This window comes from Abramis brama (genome assembly GCF_963993115.1).
Source record: "Abramis brama genome assembly, chromosome: 14".
NCBI lineage: Eukaryota > Metazoa > Chordata > Actinopteri > Cypriniformes > Leuciscidae > Abramis > Abramis brama.
In genome coordinates this window covers 1,416,978-1,425,422 of record NC_139976.1, presented here as the reverse complement: position 1 = coordinate 1,425,422, position 8,445 = coordinate 1,416,978, and the positions used below count along the sequence as shown (strand labels likewise).

At 32.4% G+C, this 8,445-nt stretch overlaps 1 protein-coding gene across 1 annotated transcript in view; it reads left to right on the top strand.

The window, feature by feature from the left end:
• The first annotated feature begins 8,438 nt into the window (after positions 1-8,438).
• The window catches only part of ppa1a (inorganic pyrophosphatase 1a), a 17,183-nt gene continuing 17,176 nt past the window's right edge, over positions 8,439-8,445 (top strand). The window contains exon 1 of the mRNA XM_084134763.1: positions 8,439-8,445. This exon is cut by the window's right edge and continues 172 nt beyond it. The gene's annotated coding sequence lies outside the window, so the exon portion shown is untranslated.

Below are 8,445 nucleotides of genomic sequence, written 5' to 3'. Positions count from 1 at the left end.
AAAACAACAAACACAAACACTGCAACACAAAACGCCATTGACATTTTTTATTAAAAAACAAAACAAATAAAAAAGCTCCAGTTTTGCTAGGCTTGTTTATAGGGCTGCAGAGTAAGGTGGCCCTTATTTTTCAAGTTTTGATTTATATTTGTCTGACCCCCTCAAGTTGTTCCAATACATGAAAAAATAATTCAGGCAAAATATGAGCTCATTTGAACAATATTTAGAGGTGGCTCGATGACGTTGAAATTTTGTATAATCAGTTATTATGCTCAATTTGTGATAATTACCACTTGCCTAATTTTATCTAAACTATTTAAATTACATAATTGCTTATTTAATGGCAATTCTGAATTTACACCTATTTTGCACAAAATATATTCTATGCATTTCTTGCAGAAGCATAAATTGTGTTAACGACGGGCTAACGAAGCCACTTTCACAGAAATGCGTGGTGTTAAGAAACTCTGAACTATTGACTATGAACTGTGCAAACTTAGTCCAGGCAAAGTAGCGTTTTACGACAGACTAACTGTAAAATAATTTTTGCAGCTTAAATCATTTCTATGAGGTACTTTCACTGTGTAAAGTTTTATTGTGGTAGGAGTAAATTTTGGGTAGCCTATATTCGATTAGTGTATAGCTCATTTGCATATTCAAATTCATTTTCAAAGAAACTTGTAATACAAAAAATTTGACTCTTCATGGGTACTTTAATTGTGTAAAGTTTCATTTTGATAGGAGTAAAGGAAAAAAATAGCCCCATTGGGGGTGTATTGTTGCCTGGCCTTATTGGCACACATCTCGGATTGGTGAGAATTTAACATATTTCCTCAACTAGGATTTCTTAGGACTTTTAGTATGTTGTTCTGGACACCTCATAGAAATGATCTAAGCTGCAAAAAAATTATTTTACAATTAGTTCTATTTTTGGCTCCAAAATTAGTTACTTTGCCTGGACTAAATGTGAAAAGATGCGTATCATCAGTTATCTTACAATAGTCAAATGTATGTTGTGTAAGATATATTTGGTTAAATAATTAATATAGTACTCACATTGAACTGTGATCAAGTAATAGGCTATGTGATTTGATGCATTCTGCAAACTGTGTATAGTATTGAATACAATGCTCAATGCTAAACGTTTTAGAATGAAGAATTTTGCTGACTTGTAGAATTGCCTACAAAAACAGCGAACTTTGATGTGCTTGAGCTACCTCTAAATATTCATATTTTTGCCCCATTTTTTTTTATGGGGTGTTTTTAGCATAAATGGGAACAAATCTAGCGGGTCAGGCTGCAGAAAAACGGAAAAAAAAAATGTTTTTGTACATTTAAGGGCCACCCTACTGCAGAGGTTGGGGCGATTTAAAAAAATTATATCGATATGTGTCACGGTGGGGTGCAGGAAGGCAGACGAAGAAGATGATCATCTCAGATACAAAGTTTTAATTACAATGTAGAAGACAGGCAAACAGGTTCACACACACACACACACACACAAACACTTAACATAACGGTGATGGACAGAGACAAGCAAACACAAATGAGGATGATTAATCAAACACAGCTGAACCAAATGAACTCATAATGGTGACCATGGTAACAGAGGAGTGGCGGGAAAACTGAACAAAGGAAAACATGTGACTAATGAAAACAAACTGTGACAATATGACTATAATAATAATAATTATTATTATTAATACTTAATAAAAATATTCAAAATAACAAATATTACTATTGTGATATTTCACTGCATCTAGTAAGAAAAATAAGATAAAAATAATTACTATTATTATTATGATACTATTAATATTAATAATAATATTTAACTATTATTGTAATATTTTATGAAACATAATTTTATTTTACAGTACTAATATTAATGGCTGTCTAAAGTTCTTTATTTTCAAATGTTAAACACCTTAATGCTTCTCATTATAATTTGGTCATGATTATAATATGATTATCATTTTTGACATTTGATGTCATAATTTCAACTCTTCATCTCAGAGTTATGATTTAGTATGCTATAATTTTGACCCCCAAAAAAAGACTATCAAAATTATAACAAAATATCCAACTTTTTATCTCATAATTATGAATTAGTATGTCATAATTTGAAACTTATCTTATAATTATGACTTTGCCATAATTACATTTTTTGACATTCTACATCATAATTTTATTTTTTTAAATTAAAGGATTTTTTTGCCATTATTTTTATTTATTAATCTAATAATTTACAATTTCAAGTTTTTTTCATAATTATGATTATTTTTTTTATTTTTTAAATTTGACTTTTTAATTTCCTAATTATGACTTAATATGTCATAATTTTATCTTTTTTATATATTTGTCATATATTCTTGTCATGATTTTACATCATGAGCTGCACGCGCTTCTCTTTCAAACCTGCAGCGCATATATTTATTTGATTAAATGACAGCCTGCATGATTTGATAATCGCAGGAATAGTATGCCCAAAAAATCATATTCATCCTGTTCACTTGACTTGCATGGTTCATATATGAGCTACTGCCATGACGTGCTTTGACGTGTACGGTGCTTTTTTAAAAGTATAAATCACAATCCACTTTTAATGCACTGAAAATCTCCTTTGGGTTTGGAGAGTTAATGAATTTCCTTTCATGCTGAAGATATGTCCATCACACATTAAATGCATTCATTAAGTACAAGAGAAACTGTGAATGTATTAAATTATTCAAGAACAGATATGTGCTAGTGAGGATTGTGTTAATGTATGCTGTGCTGATCTGGTGTTGTTTGAAATGCAGATGTATGTAAAACTATTTGCTCTGTATTCACCCTGTGACGTGTCGTTTGCTCCTTCAGAAAAATGCTGACAGGTAATTAAGGGAAAATTAATTGCAAAAACTCACTCGCCTGTGGAAATGTCTTTTTCTAAGTAACGGTTTGTGGAAAAAGCTGACAGTTTGAAGCAAAACTCTGGCAAATGGACTAATTATCTTTGATGCATCTTTCTGAACTGTTCAATTCAAATCAACAGTTACAGACATTATATATGGGAGACTGGGGCTAGTTGTCACACGTTTTGCTTGAGTGAAGTCAGTTTCTGTATAGACAGAAACAAAAAGCTCAAATTTTCAACATCACTGCCTGCAAAAGAAATGTAATCAATATCGGGGCATGTTGTCACAGTGGGAAACTGACATTAAACAGCCTATTAAAGGCCTTGTAATTGAATTTGGACAGTAAAACAATAATGAAACTCATGAAACCGCAAAAATGGGGAAGCTACATATGTCAAACCATTGTTTTTGGCCTAAAGAAATTGTAAACAAGCCACTTGCCAAAACTACAACAGTTAAAATGCATGTGACAACTTGCCCCAACCTGAAACACTTGTGGTGAGAACACAATTCAGTCTATTCTCATGATAATGTTGACTCTCGTCTTGTCTTTTTATCTCACAAACATTATTCTAGATGTTTGAAAACAACCAAAACACGCATTTTGTGCAATTCATAAATATTGCAATATTCACCTTGTGACAACTAGCCCCGGTCTTCATTCTATACACAGTGGTTTTGTGTGAAAACTGACATTGTCACAGTCACTTTTGTTCTTTGTGCACCATCATATTAATTCTTTTTAAAAATCTATTATACCAAACTCTCTATCTAAACAGAACATTACTATTTTACTGAAAGAGGTCATGCTAATACTGTCTAATAAAAATAATAAAAAAATAAAAAAACATTTTTCAAGTAAATAAAATAGGGGGAAACATGCAGGGTATAACAAAGCTTTTTCTTATCAATCTTGTTATTAATTAGATTTCGATTATTTAAACAATGACAAGCTTACATGAAGATGCCAATCTTTTGAAATATTGCATTTTTGAAAAAACATCTTTTATGTATATATATATTATCAATCTGATTTGTGTAATTCGATCAAATAGTGTGGGATGTTTCAGAGAGAACATATTAATCCACAGATAATACTTACTGATGTTTGTGCTGCTGATTTCCCTCCAAAATGATGTCACTTCCTGTAGGGAAGCGCCTGGAAAACATGACAAACATCCAGTCAAACCAAAGTAGAGAAATGGTTTAAAATTCACTCCATGTTTACTGAGATATTATGATAAAATATCCCATCATAGCAGATGCTGCAGATACAAGTATTATATATTTCATACAGTTTTTAATTGCACTCGTTGGGACTTCATTAAACCCTGTTGACGGCACTGTAGGAATATTCTAGAAGAGCTGAACTGTACAGTTTCTTCCTACACAAATCGTGACAAGATATTTGACTCTGTTCCATTACACACTAATGAAGAAAAACTTTCCCTGCTTGTTTATTTATAGTCTGTGTTACTATCTAGGATATATAGACAGAAAGACAGAATATATAGATATATAGACAGACAGACAGGATATATACAGACAGACAGACAGGATATATAGACAGAAAGACAGAATATATAGATATATAGACAGACAGACAGGATATATAAAGACAGACAGACAGGATATATAGACAGAAAGACAGAATATATAGATATATAGACAGACAGACAGGATATATAAAGACAGAAAGACAGGATATATATAGACAGACAGATAGGATATATAGACAGAAATAAAGAATATATATATATATATATATATATATATATATATATATATATATATATATATATAGACAGACAGACAGGATATATAGGCAGATAGATAGACAGACTTTATTGCACACTAATGAAGAAAAACTTCCCCTACCTGTTTATTTATAGTCTGTGTTACTATCTATAATGTTTCTATAAGCACCTTATCAAAGAGTCCTGGCGAAATCATACGGACACCAGCAGGAGCACTCTGGGTAATCCGGGTTAATTGGCTTTGCACTAAACTCCCGTGTATCCCTCCCGCTGCTCTCGAAGAGTGTGTGTGTGTGTTCTCGGAGATCACAGAGTGTCCTCCTGTCACACACGGTGATGTGATGAGTGAGGGATCGCCACTGCGGAGAGAACAGAGAAAACAAGCATTACGTGTGAAGGTCAGAGTGTTGAGAGACTGAATCAAACACGAGGGATATTGAGCTGGAGGAGAACGGCTTTTCATTCAGATGCATTCTGTAGATACGAATATCTGAACCACAAAAGTGACCAAACAGACAGACACAGATGAATAGATAGATAGACAGACAGAAAGGATATATAGATATACAGACAGACAGACAGACAGACAGGATAAATATATATATAGACAGACAGACAGACAGGATATATACAGACAGACAGACAGACAGACAGACAGACAGATAGATAGATAGATAGATAGATAGATAGATAGATAGATAGATAGATAGATAGATAGATAGATAGATAGATAGATAGATAGATAGATAGATATATAGACAGATATAGACATATATAGACGGACAGACAGACAGGATATATAGATATATAGACAGATATAGACAGGATATAGACAGGATATATAGATACATAGATAGACAGACAGGATATATATAGACAGACAGACAGGATATATAAAGACAGACAGACAGACAGATAGATAGATAGATAGATAGATAGATAGATAGACAGACAGGATACATAGATATATAGACAGACAGACAGAATATATAGATATATAGACAGACAGACAGGATATATAGACAGATAGACAGACAAGATATGTAGATATATAGACAGACATACAGGGTATACATAGACAGATAGACAGGATATATAGATAGATAGACAGACAGACAGGATATATAGATATATAGACAGACAGACAGGATATATAGACAGACAGACAGGATATATAGATATATAGACAGACAGACAGACAGGATATATAGACAATATATAGACAGACAGACAGACAAGATATATATATAGACAGACAGACAGGATATATAGACAGATAGATAGACAGGCAGACAGGATATATAGATATATAGACAGACAGACAGGATATAGATAGATAGATAGATAGATAGATAGATAGATAGATAGATAGATAGATAGATAGATAGATAGATAGATAGATTGACAGACAGATAGATAGATAGATAGATATATTGACAGACAGACAGGATATATAGACAGATAGATAGACAGACAGGATATGTAGATATATAGACAGACAGACAGACAGACAGGATAAATATATATATAGACAGACAGACAGACAGACAGGATATATACAGACAGACAGACAGACAGACAGACAGATAGATAGATAGATAGATAGATAGATAGATAGATAGATAGATAGATTGACAGACAGATAGATAGATAGATAGATATATTGACAGACAGACAGGATATATAGACAGACAGACAGGATATATAGATATATAGACAGACAGACAGACAGGATATATAGACAGATAGATAGACAGACAGGATATGTAGATATATAGACAGACAGACAGACAGACAGGATAAATATATATATAGACAGACAGACAGACAGGATATATACAGACAGACAGACAGACAGACAGACATATAGATAGATAGATAGATAGATAGATAGATAGATAGATAGATAGATAGATAGATAGATAGACAGATAGATAGATAGATAGATAGATAGATATAGACAGACAGACAGACAGACAGGATACATAGATATATAGACAGATGTAGACATATATAGACAGACAGACAGACAGGATATATAGATATATAGACAGATATAGACAGGATATAGACAGGATATATAGATACATAGATAGACAGACAGGATATATACTGTATATATATAGACAGACAGACAGACAGGATATATAGACAGAAAGACAGGATATATATATATATATATATATATATAGATAGATAGATAGATAGATAGATAGATAGACAGACAGACAGGATACATAGATATATAGACAGACAGACAGAATATATAGATATATAGACAGACAGACAGGATATATAGACAGACAGAATATGTAGATATATAGACAGACATACAGGATATATATAGACAGATAGACAGGATATATAGATAGATAGACAGACAGACAGGATATATAGATATATAGACAGACAGACAGGATATACAGATATATACATAGACAGACAGGATATATAGATATATAGACAGACAGACAGGATATATAGACAGACAGGATATATAGATATATAGACAGACAGACAGGATATATAGACAGACAGGATATATAGATATATAGACAGACAGACAGACAGACAGACAGGATATATAGACGATATATAGACAGACAGACAGACAAGATATATATATAAACAGACAGACAGGATATATAGACAGATAGATAGACAGGCAGACAGGATATATAGATATATAGACAGACAGACAGGATATAGATAGATAGATAGATAGATAGATAGATAGATAGATAGATAGATAGATAGATAGATAGATAGATAGATTGACAGACAGATAGATAGATAGATATATTGACAGACAGACAGGATATATAGACAGACAGACAGGATATATAGACAGACAGACAGGATATATAGATATATAGACAGACAGACAGACAGACAGACAGGATATATAGACAGATAGATAGACAGACAGGATATGTAGATATATAGACAGACAGACAGACAGACAGGATAAATATATATACAGACAGACAGACAGACAGGATATATACAGACAGATAGATAGATAGATAGATAGATAGATAGATAGATAGATAGATTGACAGACAGATAGATAGATAGATAGATAGATATATTGACAGACAGACAGGATATATAGACAGACAGACAGGATATATAGACAGACAGACAGGATATATAGACAGACAGACAGGATATATAGATATATAGACAGACAGACAGGATATGTAGATATATAGACAGACAGGATATATAGACAGATAGACAGACAGACAGACAGGATATATAGACCGATAGATAGACAGACAGACAGGATATATATAGACAGACAGGATATATAGATATATAGACAGACAGACAGGATATGTAGATATATAGACAGACAGGATATATAGACAGATAGACAGACAGACAGACAGACAGACAGACAGGATATATATGGACAGACAGGATATATAGATATATAGACAAACAGACAGACAGGATATATAGACAGATAGATAGACAGACAGACAGGATATATATAGACAGACAGGATATATAGATATATAGACAGACAGACAAGATATATATATATATATATATATATATATATAAAGACAGACAGACAGGATATATATAGACAGATATATAGACAGACAGACAGGATATATAGATATAGACAGACAGACAGGATATATAGATACATAGACAGACAGACAGACAGGATATATAGACAGATAGATAGACAGACAAGATATATAGATAGACAGACAGACAGGATATATAGAGACAGACAGGATATATAGACAGACAGACAGGATAGATAGATAGATAGA